This window comes from Carlito syrichta, unplaced genomic scaffold (assembly GCF_000164805.1).
Source record: "Carlito syrichta isolate Samal-C Ts95f unplaced genomic scaffold, Tarsius_syrichta-2.0.1 Scaffold308151, whole genome shotgun sequence".
Classification (NCBI taxonomy): Eukaryota; Metazoa; Chordata; class Mammalia; order Primates; family Tarsiidae; genus Carlito; species Carlito syrichta.
This window is the reverse complement of record NW_007252247.1, coordinates 1,594,796-1,614,235: the sequence shown is the minus strand read 5'-3', so window position 1 is coordinate 1,614,235 and position 19,440 is coordinate 1,594,796.

Genomic DNA, 19,440 nt, shown 5'->3' with positions numbered 1-19,440 from the left:
AAAAAAAAAAAAAAAGAACTAAGCTCCAGACCTTCTAAGGGTGGAACTGAACTCCCAAACTACTTATGGGCTGGAGAGAGACAGACCATCAGGCTTTCAATCAAAAGGCCAGAAGCCATGCTCAAAGAAAACTCAGAGACTGAGCTTTACAAAGATCACAGCCCAGCCCTGTCCCAGACCAACCCCTCATGAAAATGGGGCCATTAGCTCCTCACTTTCCACGCCTAACCAAGGACGGAGGGGCACCTTCTCTCTGATGGAAAATATGATCATCCAAAGGTTTTACAGTCCTTTACACACAATTCCAGGGTACCATCACAATTTTAAAGGCTTGCAAAGACAGCAAAAAAAAAAAAAAAAGTAATTAATAATCAAGGTAAGGAAAGGAAAAAACAGAAAATACAAACAGAAGGATGAATGCCCACAATGTTGATGGTAATAGATAATAACTATAAAATAACTATTATGAATATATTTAAAAATAAGAGGAAAAGAGAGACAAGAGTAGGAAAGTGGAGAATTTAAAATACAGAATTGAAATACATACTAAAATACAAAATGGACATTCCAGAACTTAAAAATACAAAATCTGAAATTCAGAACTCATTGGATGAGTTTCATAACAGAGTGGACACGGCAGAACACAGGGTTTGTGACCTACAAGAAAGATTGACAGAGAATATTCAACGTGCAGCACAGAAAGGGAAAAGGAATGGAAAGAAAACAAGAACATTAGAGATATGATTCAAGTCCCAAAGTAAAAAAACAGATCAGGTGAGGCACAGCAATATTTGAAGAGAGTAGGGCCAAGAATTTTTCCAAAACAGATGACAGGCATCAACCCAGAGAATCAAGAAATTAGGCAAACCCAAAGCAGAATAAATGTGAAAAACACAACTAACCATAACGCAATTATCTTCAAATCAAAGAGAAAATTTTAAAAGCACCCAGAGTAGATAAATTTGCATTACCTTCAAAAGGGCAACAATAAGACTGACAGCTGACTTTTCAACAGATACTTCTAGAGCCACAAGAAAATGAAATGCCATATCTTAACTGATGAAATAAAAGAACTGCTAACTCAACAATCAGTTAAATTAGTGTTTTAAAATAAAGCCAAGTCACGGCCAGCTGACAAGTATTAAAAAAACAAAATTAAATGAGTTCTTTTTTAAGCCGTTAGTCAGCCCACATGAAGACATGGTGATGGAGAAACATCAAAGAGCACCATGGAGGGTAAGTATAGGACACATCAACATGAATGCTGAGTGCTTAAAACAACAATGATTATTCCATGTAAAATATTTATACACTTAAAATACAATGGCATAAAAGCTGGGAGGAAGGTAAACGGAGAAAAGTTCTACATTGTTCATTGTTCAGGAAGTGGTAAAGTAGCAATTTAGGAGAACTATAATAAGTCTAAGGTATATATTGTAACTTCCAAGTTCATCAAAGACAGAAAAATATGTATAACTATAAAGTTGAAAGAGGAAAAATGAAATAAAACGTATTTTATTAACCCAAAATAAAGCAACATAAATTAGAAATAAAGAAACAAAAAAGAGAGGGAAAAAATACAGGACAGATAGCAAAATGGAACACTCAACTACAATTATTTTAATGTGACTGGACTAAACAGTCTAGTTAGAATATAAATATTATCAAACTGCATATTGCAGATATAAGGACAAAGGTTGAAATTTAAAGGATGGAAAAATACAGAATATGCACTACAAACATGGCTAAATTAGCCTACCCAGAGGTGTTTTTGTTTGTTTGTTTGCTTGTTTTTTTGAGTTGGAGTCTCACTCTGTTGCCTAGGCTGGAGTGTAGTGGCACACTCCTGGCCACTGCAGCCTCGACCTTCTGGACTCCAGCGATCTTTCCACCTCAGCCTTCCCAAGTAGCCAGAACTACAAGCGCACACTACCATGCCCGGCTAATTTTTGACTTATTGTAGAGATGAGGTCTCGCCAAATTGCCCAGGTGGGTCTCGAACCCACAGGCTCAGACAATCCACTTGCCTTGGCCTCTCAAAGTGCTGGAATTACAGGCTGAGCCACCGAACCCAGCTGCCTATCCAGAGTTAATAAAGAAATCATCTTATAACACCAATTAAACCACTAGGTTTTTAAAAATCTTCCCACAAATACCAGGTTATACAGGCAAATCCACCAAACTGTCAAAGACAAGACTATTTTAGTCTAAAGTCTCCTAGAAAACAGAAAATAGACAGCAGTTAACCCACGCTATGAAAACAAAATATATATGAAACCCAAACCAAGCAAGGACACTATAAGCAAGAAAAACATGGGCCAATCTCACTCATAAACATAGATGCCAAATCCTAAGGAAAAAATTAATAAGCCTCATCTAACAGGAGCTTAAAGGATGATATTAAGTGGCCAAATAATGTTCACCTAGGAACACAGAGATGATTTTACATTAATGAAACCAGACAAGTAATGATCCATACTAATGGATATGGGGATGGGAATCACATAATTATTTCCATAGATGCAAAAAGAATCACTTAACAAAATTCAAAGTCCAGTCATACTTTTAAAAATTTTTTCAAGGACCAGTGGGAGGAGAAAGAGAAGAGACTTCCAATGTTTGTTTTAGCTCTGAAACAGTTTCTGATAATTTTTCGTTTCCCTCCTAGAGGGAAACAAAAGAAGAAAAAATAAAAAGTCAGAGAACTAGAAAAGAAGAAAAATTCCCTTCTACCAAAATTCTATAGCAAGCATGCTCTTTGGTGGTAAAAAAGTTAGCAGTTTTCCCTTTAAAGTAAGTAACAAGGTAAGTATATAAATTATCACCATGTCTACTTAGAATGGAACTAGAGATCATAGCTAGTGTAATATGTCAGGTAAAAGAATGTAATGATTTACAGAGTAGAAAGAAAAAAAGCAAAACTCTCACAGGTAATATTGTCTACATAGAAAAATCAAAGAATGTATATGATACATATTAAATTTTTTAAAAGAACTTAGGAAATTAAATACAAGATGAAGACACAAAAATCAATAGCATTGCCAAACATTCACCATAAAGAAAAACCTAATCCTACAAAAAGATACTATTTATTATAGCAACAGCAACAACAACAAAAAAATAAGGACCTAGGGAAAGGGTGAGGTACGTGAGGTGTATAAGCCCTTCATGAAAACATTATTAAAATCTGCAAGACACTAAAGAAAATCTAAAGAGAGATGGAGAAGAGGGAGACAGAGCACACAAGCACATCTCAAGAGGAAGAGTCATCACACAAAGGCATAATTCTCCCCACACTAATCTATAGATCCAAGGACCTCCAATCAAACCACCAAAAGGGTTTTACTAAGACTCGGACAGCCTGATTCTGAAACTTGTGCATATGAGCAAAGGCCCAAAAAGAACCAATACACTCCTAAAGAAGAGAAGTAAGATGTAATGATTTGCTCACCAATTTTAAGAATTGGCCTAAAGCTATAGTAATTAATACATGATGGCATCAGCACAGAAACATATTAAAACATCAATGGAACAGTACAGTGCAGACACAGACATACACCTACTTGGAATAACCAGTGGCTCCAGCACCATTTACTGAGTAGTGCTTCCTCTCATGATTGTTCTGCAGTGCCTCTACTGTCAAATATTTCCAGGTCATGTATTTGTCACATATTTCGGTGAAGGCACTGCAGAAGAATAGCTAAACGGGGTGTTAATAAATAATGCTGGAGCCACTGATTATCTATATTAGAGAAGAATTGGACTTCCACTCCACACCACAAACAAAAATGAATTCCAAAGTATCTACAGATTTGTGTATGAAAAAGAAAACTGATACTATTATCTGAAAATACAGAGCAGAATTTTTATGACAGGGAATAAGAAAGAGCTTTTGAAACAAGACACTAAGTTTGTGAACTATAAAGGAAAAGAATCATAAATTCAACTACATTCAGCTATGTTAAAATTAGGAACTACTGCCCATCAAAAGATACTACAAAGAAAATGGAAAGGTGGGTCACAAACTGGGAGAAGATAATTGCAGCCCATATAACTGACAAAGAATTAGAATCCAGAACATATAAAATACTTTTATAAATCAATAAGAAAAAACAACTCCGTAGAAATAAAGGCAAAATCCATATGAACAGGCATTTCACAAAAGAAGAATCACAAATGGCAACATGAAAAAATGCTCAACCTCACTGGTCATCAGAGAAATGCAAATTAAGGTCACAGTGAGATATGACTTTCTACCCAAGAGGACAGCTACCGTTAGTAGCATGATAACTCCAAGTTTTGGTAAGGATGTGGGTAGGGGTCTCTCTGCTTTAACTATTTTTACAAAATATTTTTACAAGAACAAAAATGCTCATGTTGCATTGAACACTGACAGTCCAATCATTCTACCCTTGAGGGTTCACCAAGGAGAAACTATTATAAATGTGCACGGCAGAGCAACATACAAGAGTGATCATGGTTGCGGATCCCAGCAAAAAACTGGGAGCAATCCAAATGTCCACTGACAGAAGGATAAGAAGCATCTCATCAAACTGTGATACAGTCATAAAAGAAATGGCTTAACACAGAGAAAATGAATGAACTATGGCTACACGCAACAACTCAGATGAAATTCAGAAACAATTCTGAATGGAAGACAGCAAGTCTCTGAATACTCATACAACACAATATCCTCTTTATAAAGGTCAAAGACAAGCAACAGTAAATGAGATCTTGTAGAAAAAATATCGATAGATGGCAAAACTATATAAATTTAAAAGGCAAGAAACTGATAAACACAAAATTCAGAAAAGTGATAACCTCAAGGGTGGGCGAGTGGGAGGTCAGGGTAAGAACAGGGGAGGATATACACAAATCACTTCCACGGGATTCGTGATGTGATCATTCCTCCATCAGTGCTAAACTGACAAGAGTTTTGATTATTACTTTTCCACTTCATAATTCACAAATTCCTCACATAGTCTATACAGCATATCTCAACACAGAATTTAAATAAGATAAAAAAAGAAAAGAAGGCAGAAAGAGGAAATGAGGGAGGAAAAGGAAAAAAGGGAAAAGCTACAGAAGAAAATTACGGAAGACCAATCAACTAAGTAAAGGACACTGAAGTCGAACTTCCATAAAAAGGAAAGTTGACATAACCTGGAAATGTCCATTCTGATGATTAGCAAATAACAATTTTTTTCCTAGAGGCTGAATATCATGCTAGGAGAAACTTTCAAAACCAACTGAGACTGAGAAACAGATTGGCCTCCTATTGCTAACTGCATTTCTGTAGCTACTCTTTAAAATGTGTACCTAATCCAAAACTTTGTAAGTAAACACACTGTCCCCTGAACTTCTATAGCAACCCCAGAGATGTGATATCCCCTGGAATGATTCTGGCCTTCATGTATAAGAGTCATGCTTACAAAGCTAACTGTTCATCTGAGGAGGCACTTGCAACCACCACAGCCATTATGACCACTTCCACTCCTAACACTAACATGCACACCTATGAACACCTGTGAACACCTTGAGCATGTAAGCAAACCCTTAGAGCACCCACATGTCCCTGCACACTGATGTAGGTGTGCATACAGCTGTGGGAAAAGTGTCACTTAAACAAGCAGGTTGTGCCAATGTGCTGAGTAGCTTCCACCAGCTACCCAAGTAGCCCAGGACAAAAGACAGACCTAGTTGGTTAATGTTTCAAATGCAGAGTTGCACACAGCTCTCTAGACAGCCCAGGTAGACAGCAACGCAAGGATTTAATGCTATCACTACTATTAAATTTAACTGATTAAAGTCTAGGCTGCCAGAGGCATTAACATCAGCAGTGTGTGAGTTCTGGCAGGAAAAGAATACACTTTTCTGCCTGGTCTCAGATCCGACAATGTGAAAACACCAAAATGACAGACCTCAGCAGAAAAATTTCTAGTGATGACACTCATATAAACCTGCAATGATGACAAGAAAAAAATAATCTGAATTAAAGATGCCCTTGATTTTTTCTGTCTTCCCCATCTTGGGTCTTCTCCATTCAAAATTGGAATGGTCCTTCTTTAGAGTAAAAATACAAATAGAATTCTTCCTATTTCATAACAGAAAATCAACGAATGTTTCTACCAACTTCACCAAAACCAGCAATCTGGGATTCACCTGTGAATCACTCAAACAATATGGAGTAGGAAAGATTACCAATGGGTTGAAAAACCAGATGGCCTACAGAAAACACAATAACCACAAATTGATTTGGGAATTATTCCTACATGTAGAAGGTAAATTAATTTTCTTCTTTAGCTTTGTTTCAGTGAAGGGAAAGAAAGAAAAAGGCTATCTACCTGTATAACAAGTCCAACAAGAAAGACGAACTTTTCAATGTTCTTAAAAATTGTTGTTCTTTGAAATTTGTGAGGGCCAGAATAAGCAAGCTAAACGTTCTTTAAAAGAGTCAGAGAAACTTTTTGCCTGCTTTATGCTAATAAAAAGTCTTGAGTCAGGGCCAGAGGACTCTGTGTAATTTGAGCAGTGTCAGTTCCACAGAAGTCCAGCTGGCCTCTCTTTTGTGAATGTCATTCCACTAAAAATGTTGTGGGCACTTACATGTCTACCCATACTGGGGTAGCAGGAACTAAACTTAACAGCTAAAACAAAATGAAGTGCAGGTTGAATATTTCTTATGTTTATGAACAGAAGTGCTTCAGATTTTGGATCTGTTTGGATTTAGCAATATCTGCAACTACCAACTGAGTATTCCTAATCCAAAACTCCAAAACTCTCCAATGAGCATTTTCTTTGAGCACGATGTTTGACCATCATGTTCACACTCAAATAATGTGGATTAACAAATAATACAGATAAATCATAAATAATAAAGGTTAACAAATAATAAAGATTTTGGAGCATTTCAGAATTTGGAGCATTTTCAGATTTTGAGTTAGGAATGCTCAACCTGTATTAACAACGGTTTTCAAAACAACAGCCACGGCGGCCAAAGTCTATGATCCCTGAGAGAGGGAAGCAAGGTGAGTCAATGGCCCAGAACACACTCTGGAAGCCGTCTCTAGACTGCATGGAGGAGGAAGGTGCACACCAGAAGCAGTGTGTGGTCCTACCAAAGTGAAGAGACAGAGATCAGAACTTAGAAAGAACACCTAGAATTTTGGGGGAAGAGCACCAAAAAAAAAAAGGCCTACTCGGAGACAGCTCCAGGCATCTTCAGAAGGGCCTGCTGGGCTCTGCTTAACTGCTGAGCTACTGCTTAAGAAGGATCCACCTGAGGTCAAGGAAAGCCCCTCAGTAGCAGGCCAATTAATCCCTGAGCACAGACAGAGCTGGGAACACTTCTTGTTCTCACCAGCCAGAGTGGAAAGATCCTATAATACAACATCTATCAAGTAAAGATCTCAGAGCTACCTTATTGCATATTCTGTATTTTTTTTTTTCTTTCTTTTTTTTGAGTCAAGAGTCTCACTCTGTCACCCAGTCTGGAATATATTGCATGATCACAGCTCACCACAGCCTCAACCTCCTGGGCTTAGGCAATCCTTCCACCTCAGCCTCCCCAGGAGCTGGGACTGGACTACAGGCACACTCCACCGCACCTGGCTATTTTTTTTTTTTTTTGTAGAGACAAGGTCTTGCTATGTTGCCTAGTCTGGTCTCGAACTCCTGAGCTCAAGCAATCCTCTCATCTCTGCCTCCCAAAGTGCTACAATTACAGGTGTGAGTCCCCACACAAACAGCCTAAAAGAAATGTTAAGTGATATTTCTTCAAATCTGGTGGAAAATCTATAGAGGTTAAGCATCTCTAATCCAAAATATTCCAAAATCCAAAACTTCTGAACACCAGTATGATGCCTCAAGTAGAAAATACCACACCTGACCTCATGTGACAAGTCTTAGTCAAAATAAAATTTAAACTTTGTTTCATGCACAAAAAATTTTAAAATATTATGTAAAATTTCCTCTAGGCTATGTGGATAAGATGTATATAAAACATAAAGAAATGTTGTGTTCATACTTGGATCCCATTCCCAAGATATCTCATTATGCATATGCAGATATTCTACAATCTGAAAAAATCAAAAATCCTAAACATTTCTAGTCCTAACCATTTTGGAAAAGGAATACACAATCTGTACTCACAGGTGCAAAATCTTAGTGAAACTCAAGCAGGAAAGCATAAAACAAATAATCAAACTGCTGAAAACAAGTTAAAAGAGAAAACCTTAAAAGTGGCCAAGAGGGAGAAAAGCCAGACTACTTACAGAGGAACAAACAGAAGAATAATGACAAACTGATCCTGGGACACTATGCAAGGTAAGACAACAACTGAATAACAGCTTTCAAGCATTAAAAAGTAAGTTAACCTAGAATTCTATAAGCAACAAAATATCTTGTCAAAAATGCAGATGAAAAAGGGCTTTTTCCAAAAACTAAAGCACAACAATTCATCCACCAGCAAATCTACACTCAAGAAATGACGGTGCTAGTTTTTCTGGTGTAAAAATTATATCAGATGGAAATGAGGATCTACAGAAAGGAATTAAGAGTTCAAGGACAAGTAAATGTAAATGCTAGGGTTTCTGACTAGTTTTAATCTCTTTAAAAGATGACTGCCTATAGTTAAAATATTAAAAACATATTTTGAATTCATTACATATATGACAATAATTTAAGTATAACAAAAGTGCGATGAGAGAAATTGAAGTGTACTGTTTGTAAGGTGCTTATGCTACACATCAAGTACTGTATTATATGAATACAAATTATGATAAACTAAGTATGGACAGTTGACATCCTAGAGCAACCACTAAAAAAGAAAAGAAGAAACAGCTAATAAGTTAACGGTATATAATATTAAATTGGAAACATTAACAATATATTCAAATAATCAAAAGAGGAAGGGCAAAAAACAAATGGTTCAAATAAAAAATGAATACCAAGGTAGTACACTTAAACCCAATCATACTAACAATTACATTAAATGTAAATGGTCTAAATACTCCAATTTTACAAAGACATCATCAGTTAGATTTATTGAAAAGCAAGAAACTCAACTGTGTTATCTACAAAATACACATGTTAAATGTAGTGACAAAAATAGATAAAATGTAGAAGAATGGCAAAACATTTACCACAGAAACACTAATCAAAAGGAAACTTAAGTGATTATCCTAATATTAAACAAATAATTTCAAAACAAGGAGTAGTACCCAGACTAAAGAAGGTCATTTCATAAGGGTAAAGGGGTTAAGTCACCATGAGGATATAAGAATTCTAAATATGCATGCATCTAATGAAAGCATTTGAAACAAATGAAGCAAGAATGAATAGAACTGCAAAAGAAAATGGACATATTTCCAATTAAACTAGGAGATTTCAATACTCCTAATAATTTACAGGACAGGGAAATGGAAAATCATTAAGGATACGAAAGACTTGAACAACACTATCAGCAAACCTGAACCAAATGACACTTAAAGAACACTCCACTCAAGAACCACAGAGTAAACATTATTTTCACAGGTACACAAATATTCACCAAGATAGATAATATTCTGGGCCAAAAAACAACCCAACAAACCTAAGAGGAATGAAATCATAAAAGGTATCCTCTGACCACAAGGTGATTCAACTGCAGATCAATAATAGAAAAAATATTGGAAAAGTCTCCAAATAGTTAGAAAAATTCCTAAATACTTGGAAATGAAATGACATACTCCTAAATAGCCCATGCATTAAAGAAGAAATCACAAGTGAAATTTGAAAATATACTACACCGACTGAAAACGAAAACACAATATATTATTTGTGAGTGCACTTAAAGCAAAGCTAAGAGGGAATTTTTAGAATGTAATATTTATGTGAGAAGAAAAGAAAGGACAACTTGAGGATCTAAGTTTCCACCTTAAGAAACTACAAAAAAAAGAAAGCAAATTAAACCCAAAGAAAGAAAGAAACAATAAAGAGCAGAAATCAACAGAATAGAACAAAAGCTAAAAACCAGTGATAACACAAGTTGGTTCTCTGAAAAGAACATTGATAAACCTCTAGCCAGATCAGTTAGGGGGAAAGAACAGCAAATGCAAATTTCCAATATCAGAAATAAAATCAAGGACAAGCCCAACATCCAATAGACATCAAAAGGATAATACGGGAATATTAAAGTAATCTTAGGCCAATAAATTCAACAGCTTAGATAAAATGGTCAAATTCCACCCAAAAAAGTCACTCAAGAAGAAATAAATGACCTGAACAGCTATACATCTACTTTAAAAACTGAATTTGCAGTTAATATCTTTCTAACAAAGAAAATTTCAAGCCTAGATGACTTCACCGGTAAATCCTATTAAAGAAGAGGCAATGCTCATAGTATACAAACTAATGTAAAAAATAGAAGAGACCTCGTTTTATGAGTCCAGGTTTGCCCTAATAGCAAAGCAGAAAGGCAATACAAGAATGCTGACCAATATCCCTCAAGAACACAAACACACGAATTCTCCAAACTATTAACAAATCGAATCCAGTACATATGAAGAAAATATATCAAGCCCAAGTTGTGTAAGTAACACAACTGATGGCATTTGCTGCTCATAAAATGAGAACTTCCTTTTTTCTAATTATTCATCTATTTTAGAGATGTGGGGTACAATTCAGGATTAGGTATGTAAATGGTCACTATACAACTTTCAAGTAATGATTTTCCATGAATGCAAAATAAGTTTAATATACAAAAGTCACAGTGTAATTCACCATATTAACTGCATGAAGAGTAAAACATCCTATAATAACCTAAGGCTAACAATACACTTACAGGTGAAAGACAGATGACACAAAAGTAATGGTGAGGAAAACAAACTAGTGACGCCTTAGCAAGTACCAAGACCGTGGCACCAACCTACAGGAAGACTCATCCTATCTTTCCCCAAAACACTCACAGTTAAGAGTATCCCAATGAAGCAACTAAACTTATCAGCTTTATTAAATCTTGACAATTTTTAATACTCTGTGACCAAACGGGAAGGACAACAAAACACTTCTGCTGCAAACCCAGATTGTTGCTATCTCTGGGAGAGCACCTGTGAGTGCTGGAGATTTGAGATAACTAGCCAACTTCTCAGAACAGAAATTTGACTTGCATGAATGACTAACAAACTATGGGCATTCAGACTTGCATATCTGGCAGACATTTTCTCAAAAGTGAACAAAATGCATCTGTCACTGTAAGGAACACAGCTGATGATATTTGCTGTTAATAATAAAATGAGAACTTTCTTTTTTAATTATTTATTTATTTTAAAGATGCTGGGTACAATTCAGGATTAGGTATATGAATAGTCATCATACAACTTTCAAGTAAGGATTAAAACTGTGGAAAAACTGTACCAACCACTATGGCTTCCCAATGCTAAAGACTTTTCTAAGGAGAAATGATTGACACTACTGTATTATGAAACATATCAATATTTGGAAGATCTGAATAAATCAATGAAGCAACATTTTCCACAGGACCAAAAAACGATGTTAGAAAATTATTCAAGGTGCAAGGTACACCAATGGAGTTTACTGTAGTGAAGTACAAAAGGTTCACCGAGGGGGGGTCTCAGATTGCACACTGCAACAAATCCACAAGAAATACCCTCAATTATCTGAAAAAGCTATTAGAATGCTCTTCCCTTTTCTAGCTACTAATCTGAGTGAGGCCAGATCCTCCTGACAGGCTTCAACCAAAACAACATACCACAACAGACTGAACTCAGAAGTAGATATGAGAATCTAGCAGCCTTCTATTAATCTAGACATTTAAAAGCTTTCAAAAATACATAAACTGTTAACATTTCTCAGTAATTGGTTTTTATGGAAATACAACTATTTTCAATTCTTAAAATGTTACTTACGCGACCATCTAGTGGGTTTACTATTGTTTAAATGAGTCAAAAATTTTTATTCTCTCTCTGTTAATGTCTAATGTGGTAAATAATATATAACTCACATAAGCTTTATGGGATACCCAATTAGTTTCCAGCATGCAAGAAGACTCTGAGACCAACCAGTGTGAGGCCCACTGGCAAGGAGGGAAGCTCAGAGACCACCCCACCATCTCTTGCCCACTGTTTCTATCCTTCTGCAATGAGATGGTCTTTTAGGACTTAATCGCCCATCTGTAAACATGAGGCAAAACAGAAAAACATACCTGTGTCCTCCACCCAACGAGGAACATCAGGGCCCTCTTCTGCCCTCATAGGAAAAAATTCACTCTCCCATTATTTTTAAGCTTTCCATGTCCTATACAAACTTTTCTACAAAAATTTGATCGAATCTCTCTGGGAGACTTCCTCATGAAGATTCACTAGAGAACTTAAAAGTTGCAAAGAAAGAAAAATAATACTTTGGCGTAGCAAGTCAGTAAGTGACTACAATTCCATATGAAAACATTTAAAATACATTAGATTTTTGGTCAAGATGAAAGACAAAAAAAAAAAAAACCAAGCAATCTATTCTAATTGGGTTCCCATGGTAACTGTACAATTGGGTTTTTCAATATAACATCCCAAAGGCCCAATGCACACTTGTAAAATATACTTCCAACAGCCTGAATTGTTTTTACATTACAGCACTCCCAGGAAGATCAATTATTATACATCCCCACCCTAACTATTAGTGGCAGGAGATGTTAACACTATTTGCCATATTAACATAAGTCATGTAAGGAACACTACATATCACAATAATTATATAAAACTAATCATACACTTCAGATTCATCAAATACGTTCTGGGTAATAAACCGACACGATTGCTGTCACAGAATCATGTTACGAAATGTAAGAAATCAAGCCCAACGACAGACCAAACCATTATGCCTCTCTTATTGATTTCAAGGATAAACAGAATCAATCATTAATAATTACATTAAAAGATGACCCTCCAGGTTAATCATATTCTTAGAGACTCTTGCTATGGAATTGAACAACACACATAGCTGTGCTAATAAATATATAAATAAAAGATAACAGAGACGAATTCAAATCCACACTTTAAATATTATCAGCACATTCCCCAAGCCAGGACTCTAACTTCACCTGCACTGCAGCTTCCCCTGTCAGAGCGGGGCTTCCAGAGCAGGATTCCAGGGGTACAGAGCCAGCCCACCTATGAGGGCACAGAGGCCCAGGGGGCCACAGCAGGAGGCCAGAAATGGCAAGACCCATCAGGAAAGTGCTCACAATTTGAGCTCTCTTTGTAACAATTGTAGAACCCTGAGGATTTGACACATTTCGCAGACCTACAACCCACAGCACCAATTGGCAAGTTGAGCAAAGTAAATTTATCAGACTTTTTTTTTTTATGTCTTCCCATCAACTGCCATGGATATAATGCAGACCGATCTGGTGAGGTGTGAGCTAGCAGTCGTTCAGCAAGACACTTCTTGCAAGGTCCTAACTCAACAGAGATCTCCAAATATTCTCAGAGATATCTTTGGGCAAAAAAGTAGCAAACTCTGTGGTTCTGACAATTCTAGTTGTTCTCCAGATGGCCCCATGCTGCCCCCTGAACCAGGCTGGATTAGAGTCTATACTGAACAATCTCAAGAAAAAAGAAATCAACCAAGTAATAAAAAAAAAAAAATCCCAACCAACCTGTGCAGATTGGCTTAAGAAACCCAGTTATAAGCCAGGCTCGGTGGCTCAGCCAATAATCCCGCGCCTTTGAGAGGCTGAGGTGAGTGGATTGCCTGAGCCCGCGGGTTCGAGACCACCTGGGCAGCGAGACCTTATCTCTACAATAAATAAAAAAATCAGCCGGGCGTGGTAGCGCATGCCTGTAGTTCCAGCTACTCAGAAGGCTGAGGCGGAAGGATCGCCGGAGTCCAGCAGGTCGAGGCTGCGGTGGCTGGGAGCGGCCACTGCACTCCAGTATGGGCGACAGAGTGAGACTCCAACTCAAAAAAAAAAAAAGAAAGAAACCCAGTTATTCAGCACTTGAGCTGGTCTCTCCTCCCCATCAGGGCCCCGGTGCCTCTACAGTTGACCCGAGCATGTCCAACCCAGGCCATCATAGCACCAGGCCTCAGCAGTCCACCAGTCCTCTGGGTGTCTCTTGCCTTGCCTGCTGTATGCCATTTCTGTAACCACTGTGGTCTGGGGTTTCTGGTCACGAGATTTGGGTTTCTGTTTGTTATTTGTTTTTTACTGCTATACACACTCACACCTTTGGGATGCCAAGAGCTAAATCTGAGAACAGTGACTTTGGAGCATTGTCTGATTACAAAGTTATCCTCAGCCCAGAATTCCAACTTCACACACAAACCTCTAGCAAGATTTGTGTCTTCAAAATAACTTTAGTCAAAACAAACAAACAAACAAACAAATACCTTTAGTCTATACTTCACTTTGTGTGTTGGTTTGCTCAGACTGCCATAACAAAATGCCAGACTGAGCAGTGTAAAACAACAGACACTTATTTTCTCATAGTTCTGGGGGCTGGGAAACCCAAGATGGAGATAGCGGTTGATTCAGTTTCTGGTGAGGGCTCTCTGGTTTGTAGACTGACACCTCCTTGCTGCATCTTCACATGGCAGAAAGAGAGAAAGAGATTCTTCCTCCTTCTTCTCTTTCTCCTTCTCCTTCTTTTTATAAGGCCGCCAATCCTATCAAGTTAGGACTCGACTCTATAACTCTAGCTAATCTTAATGACCTCCTAAGAGCCCTATAACGACAAATACACCCAAACTCGGGATCAGGACTTCAACCTATGAATCTGGGGGGCCACAGCATGCTTCACTGGGCCTTCCACCAAGTCGAAGCCACACGCCAGGTCTTGGAGAGCTTCTAATCTAGAATTCCATCATCAAGAGATGAAAACAATACAAACAAAGCAGAAAGTTTTGTCCCATGTGTAGGGGGAGAGAACATGGGGGATGAAGTTGCTTTTGGAAAAAGTGAGACACGGGAAGGATTCAGAGAGAAGGGAGATGGGAGATGGGTGTGTCTTTGTGCGGGTCGGGGATCCAAAGAGGTTTGCTGAGATTAGCTAAGAGCAGAAGTGGCTCTGGGAAGGGAGAGGGCAAAGGGCCTCCCACCCATTCAAATTCAAAGGGCCCAGATACAGACAGACAGAAGCTAAACGGGTGTTCAGATGAGCCTCAAAGACTCATTTCACCTGGGGCCTGGGCAGAGGAAGGAGTCAACCCGGAGCACACCCACACCAGCCTTCCACAGGAAAAGAGAGGTCAGAACGTGGTCAACTCTCTTCTTGTCTCTGTGCCTCAATGCTGAGCTCAAAAATGTTCTGGTCCTTGCTAAGCAACTCCTGGGCCAGCAGCCCACCTCTGCCATTCAGTCGAGCATGGGGATAGATGCTTCCAGAAACTTCCCAAGTGTTCCCGGAGACAGAAGACGAGGAGGGTGTGCAGGGCAAAGCGAGCCGAGGCTGGAGCCGGTCATCTTGTACGTGGCGGCAGGAGGCCACGTGACGAGAAGCTTCCTCACCAGGAACTACAGTCCAAGGGCTCTAACTGGCCCAGAGGTAGCCTGCACGCACTGATAGGGACTGGTTCCAGAGAGCTGAATCTCCCTGCTGGGCAGCCTGGAAACAGGGTCTCACTGCTCTGAATCATGCTGGATGAACTGGGGTAGACATGAACACCCAACATCAAAACAGAGCAGGGAACCAGCATTTCTCTCAGCGGCTGGGAGTCTCCACACGGATGCCGGCACACTGAAGTGCACCAGACGGCAGTGGCCACCTCTAGAGCACGGCAACGCTCCTCTCTGGCCAACACCAAGGAACACTGGATGAATACCCAACTAAGAATCCACCTGTTTTAACTGTCATGATCCTCAGTGGCTAGAGGGAAAAGCATCTCAGTTCAAAGAAGAGAAGTCTCATGAGCAAGAAATCTCCACGTACAGAAGAGAAAAATGACTGAGAAAATTAGAACCATAACCTTTGGAGGTTTTTCTGGAGTGACAAATAATCCAGAGAAAGCTACAAGGACAGCAAGTGATCATGTCAGTCCAAAGGGAAATCACAGGCTCTAGGAAATGTTCTAATTACACTCATGGCAAAATTTTTTAAAAGGCAAAAAATTTTTTAAAAATTAATGGGAAGAGTTTAAAACCCATACCTCTGTAGGAAAAAGAAAAGGAAAACAATGAAAATTAAACCCATGATTCGGATTCAAGGCCCAGGCGAATTCAAGCTAGCGGCAGAGTGACAGCAATGTCATCCAGGAGGACCCTGGGATGGGAAGAAGGGAGAGAATTAATGGCCCTCCCCATGTTAGCACCGGAAGTGCCACCTTCAAGAAAACTGCTGGTCACCCATGATGGGCAGATCGCGGCGCTCTCCAAGAGCCTGTCCTCTTGCTGCTGGTGGCGGGTTGTGGCCAAGAGGACAGGAAACATAGAACTTCAAGAGTCATAACTTAACATCAGCACCCACACGCTTGTCCTCAGTGACAGTTCTTGTGGCAAATTTACAAGCAGCATCCTGGGAGCAGCCTCCTCACCTCCCTCCAGCGGCCCCGTGGGAACTCGCCCCACATGGGCACCCACCTGCCTCTCAGGGCCGTCTGGCCTGGAGACCGATGGTTTGCAGAGTTGCGGGCACGTGCTGGTCAGCAAACACCCCGGTGCAACTCCCGGCATCCATCTGACTCGACAGCTTAATCTGATGATAACACAGTGGTGACAGAAACAAATTTTTCTGCACAGTAAAGAATAGCACACAGGGGCTTTTCTTGGGATAGCTAGCTAAATTCTGCAACTTTTGGAAATGCATCATTCCTTTTCTTTGCCCATTATTAAGTAACTTCCACTTGAGGCTTCTGCCTTCCTAATAAGCACACCACGTGCGCTGAGCACCACGCCTCTCTCACGCTGCGGCACACTCATTCATTTGATCCCCTGTCATCCCACACACGCATGGCCTGTCCCTGTTGGCATGATTCTAACTAGATGACAACTGCAGAACGTTAAGGCCCCGAAGCTCCACTTCTGAGGAGCCTCGCGAAGCCCGGGTTTCAGCATTCCTAGGGTGTGCCACGCCTGTAACGCCAGGTGACTGCGATGCCCCCGTGACCCCGCTCTGTCTTCTCGTCTGCCCTGCCCACACGCCAACCTGCCGCATCCAGGAATCCGCGGCGGTCCTTCCTCCCCTGGGAACCTCCTCCCAGGCCTTCACCAGCGGCCATGCCGGCCATGTCTCGTTGTCCGAATCTGCACTCGAAAGCCACTTCCTCAGAGGGGCCTCCTTGGCTTCCTGACCCCACCTCCATACGGGCAGAACTCCCCCCCATGCCGCCCGCGCGGCCAGCCCTCATCAGCACCTGCGACACACGTGAGTGAGATGGGCACGCCTCCCGCAGCCAGAAGGGGACCCCGAAGGCAACCTGCGCTGCCCGCTGACCTCGCGGGGGCTCACCCAGGAACCCACGCGGCCACACCAGCCCGGGGAGCATCTCCTGGTCTTTGGGGAAACGAAGCCCACGCTTCACCTTCAATTTGCATTCTGATGTGACTGCACACCCAAAACGCGAGGGCTTGATTTGAAAGAGCCACCACTACCTGCAGGAAGCCCAGGTTGCCCCCCACGGAGAGTCGGCCGGGTGGGGATGGCTGTTAATGAGCCTCAGCCCTCCCTGCTGACATTTCTGCCTGAGCGGACACTCGAAGCAAGGCAATCTCCCCGCTTCAGAGCCCAAATGCCAGGCAAGGCAGAAGGGGGCTATTTACCCTTCAGGAGCCAGAGGTTTTTGTCTGGCGGCCCTCACACAGCAAAGCACAGACGCCCGACACCGTCTTCATTCTCAGTCAGGAAACTGATTCTAAACTTGGTCACCTTTCCTCACGACCCCTCCTCTCGCCGCCACACGGCGCGCCACCGTGAAGCCCACAGGCTGGCCCAGCAACGCCCCGGGGACGGTCCCCTCACGGCCAAGCCTGCCGCCACCAACCTCCCTCCTCTCCCCCATGCAGCCCATCGTCCATCGTGTGACCTTCTACGGGAAGCACCGAAGATCAGTGTCTCCCACTCACGATGCACTCCCATCACCACAGCATTCAGGCTTCCCCGGCCCCGGCCCGCCAGCCACCTCAGCCCTCCCCTCCGGCCCCACACGCCTCCATGACCCCGCTGCTCTGCCCAGAATGTCCCCCCCTCGGGCCACCTGGAGACACCTGACAGGTGGCCACACAGATGTCTCAAGGGGAAGCGGACATGGGTCCCGGGCCTGCATGGATCCGACAAGGCATGTGGAAAGATCCTGGGATGTGCCTGAACCTCCGGCTGCTCCCGGAGCAGTGGCCCCTCTGCTCTCCACCGGGCTGTGGGGTGGGCAGGAAGGGCAAAGCACACACAGGGGCAGACGTACTGTCCCAAGCAGCCACTGCCTTCAGCCTTGGCCACAGCCCTCTGTGTACCTCAGCAGGGTCCACGGCACCTTCAGGCAGGGACAGACTTGGGTGCGTGGTTTCTCCCACAATGCCAAGGACAATACTTGGTCACATCGGCGATCAGAAACCCTTAGCTAAACATACAGGTGTGTATTGACTGCAGCCACGTCTTGCCCCCAAAGGACTTCGAACAGCTTCTGAGGCTCATCGTTGCAAAGACCGCCCGGTATGGTGGTGAAAAGCTTGCACTTGGCTATCACATAAACCTGGGTTGAAAACACAACTCTACCCCTATCCCTGGAGACCAGTGCAAGTCACTCAAGCTCCCAGAGACCCAGTTTCCGCATATGCAAAACAGTGGACGCCTCATGGGGTGGGAGCGAGGATTTCACAAGGCAGCCTGTGCAACGCAGCAAGCACAGTGCGCCCTTAATAACCCTTCCAGGGTGAACTCAGCCATGAGATCAGGGGAAAGAGAAACGCAAAAAGAAGTTCCGGTTCCACATACACACAGAAAGTGCTGCAGACTTCCTATTTTTGACCAAGCTTGCCCAGCAGACCCCTCGCTACTATGGTGTGAGCAGTCGTCACACCTGGGAAAATACTGTCATATGCTGGTGTCACTGCTGGTTCCTGGCCACTGCCATCGTGTCGGATCCTGGGTCTGGTCCTTTGGGAAGTTCTTTCAATTTAACAGACTATTAATGTCAAGTCTCCTAGACAGTGACTCGAGCTGTTGGCGGCTGGCAGGCACCCCGAGGAGCACACACGGTGCCCACGTGCCCACCCTAGACCGGCGGGGCACACCTGAACATTCAGAATGCTGCCACCTGAGCGGGAGCACTGGGAAGCCGGGCACTTCAGCAGTGCTGAATAACATCTACTGTGAGAAAACAGAAACAAGTCCAAGCAAACAGCCTCCTTACAGACAAAAAGGGTCTGTCAGAATCTAGCACATCAGCCGAGAGCGACATTATGCTCCAGACCAAACAAAGGTCTGTGATCGTCTGGAGTCCTGGGCACACCAGAGGGGG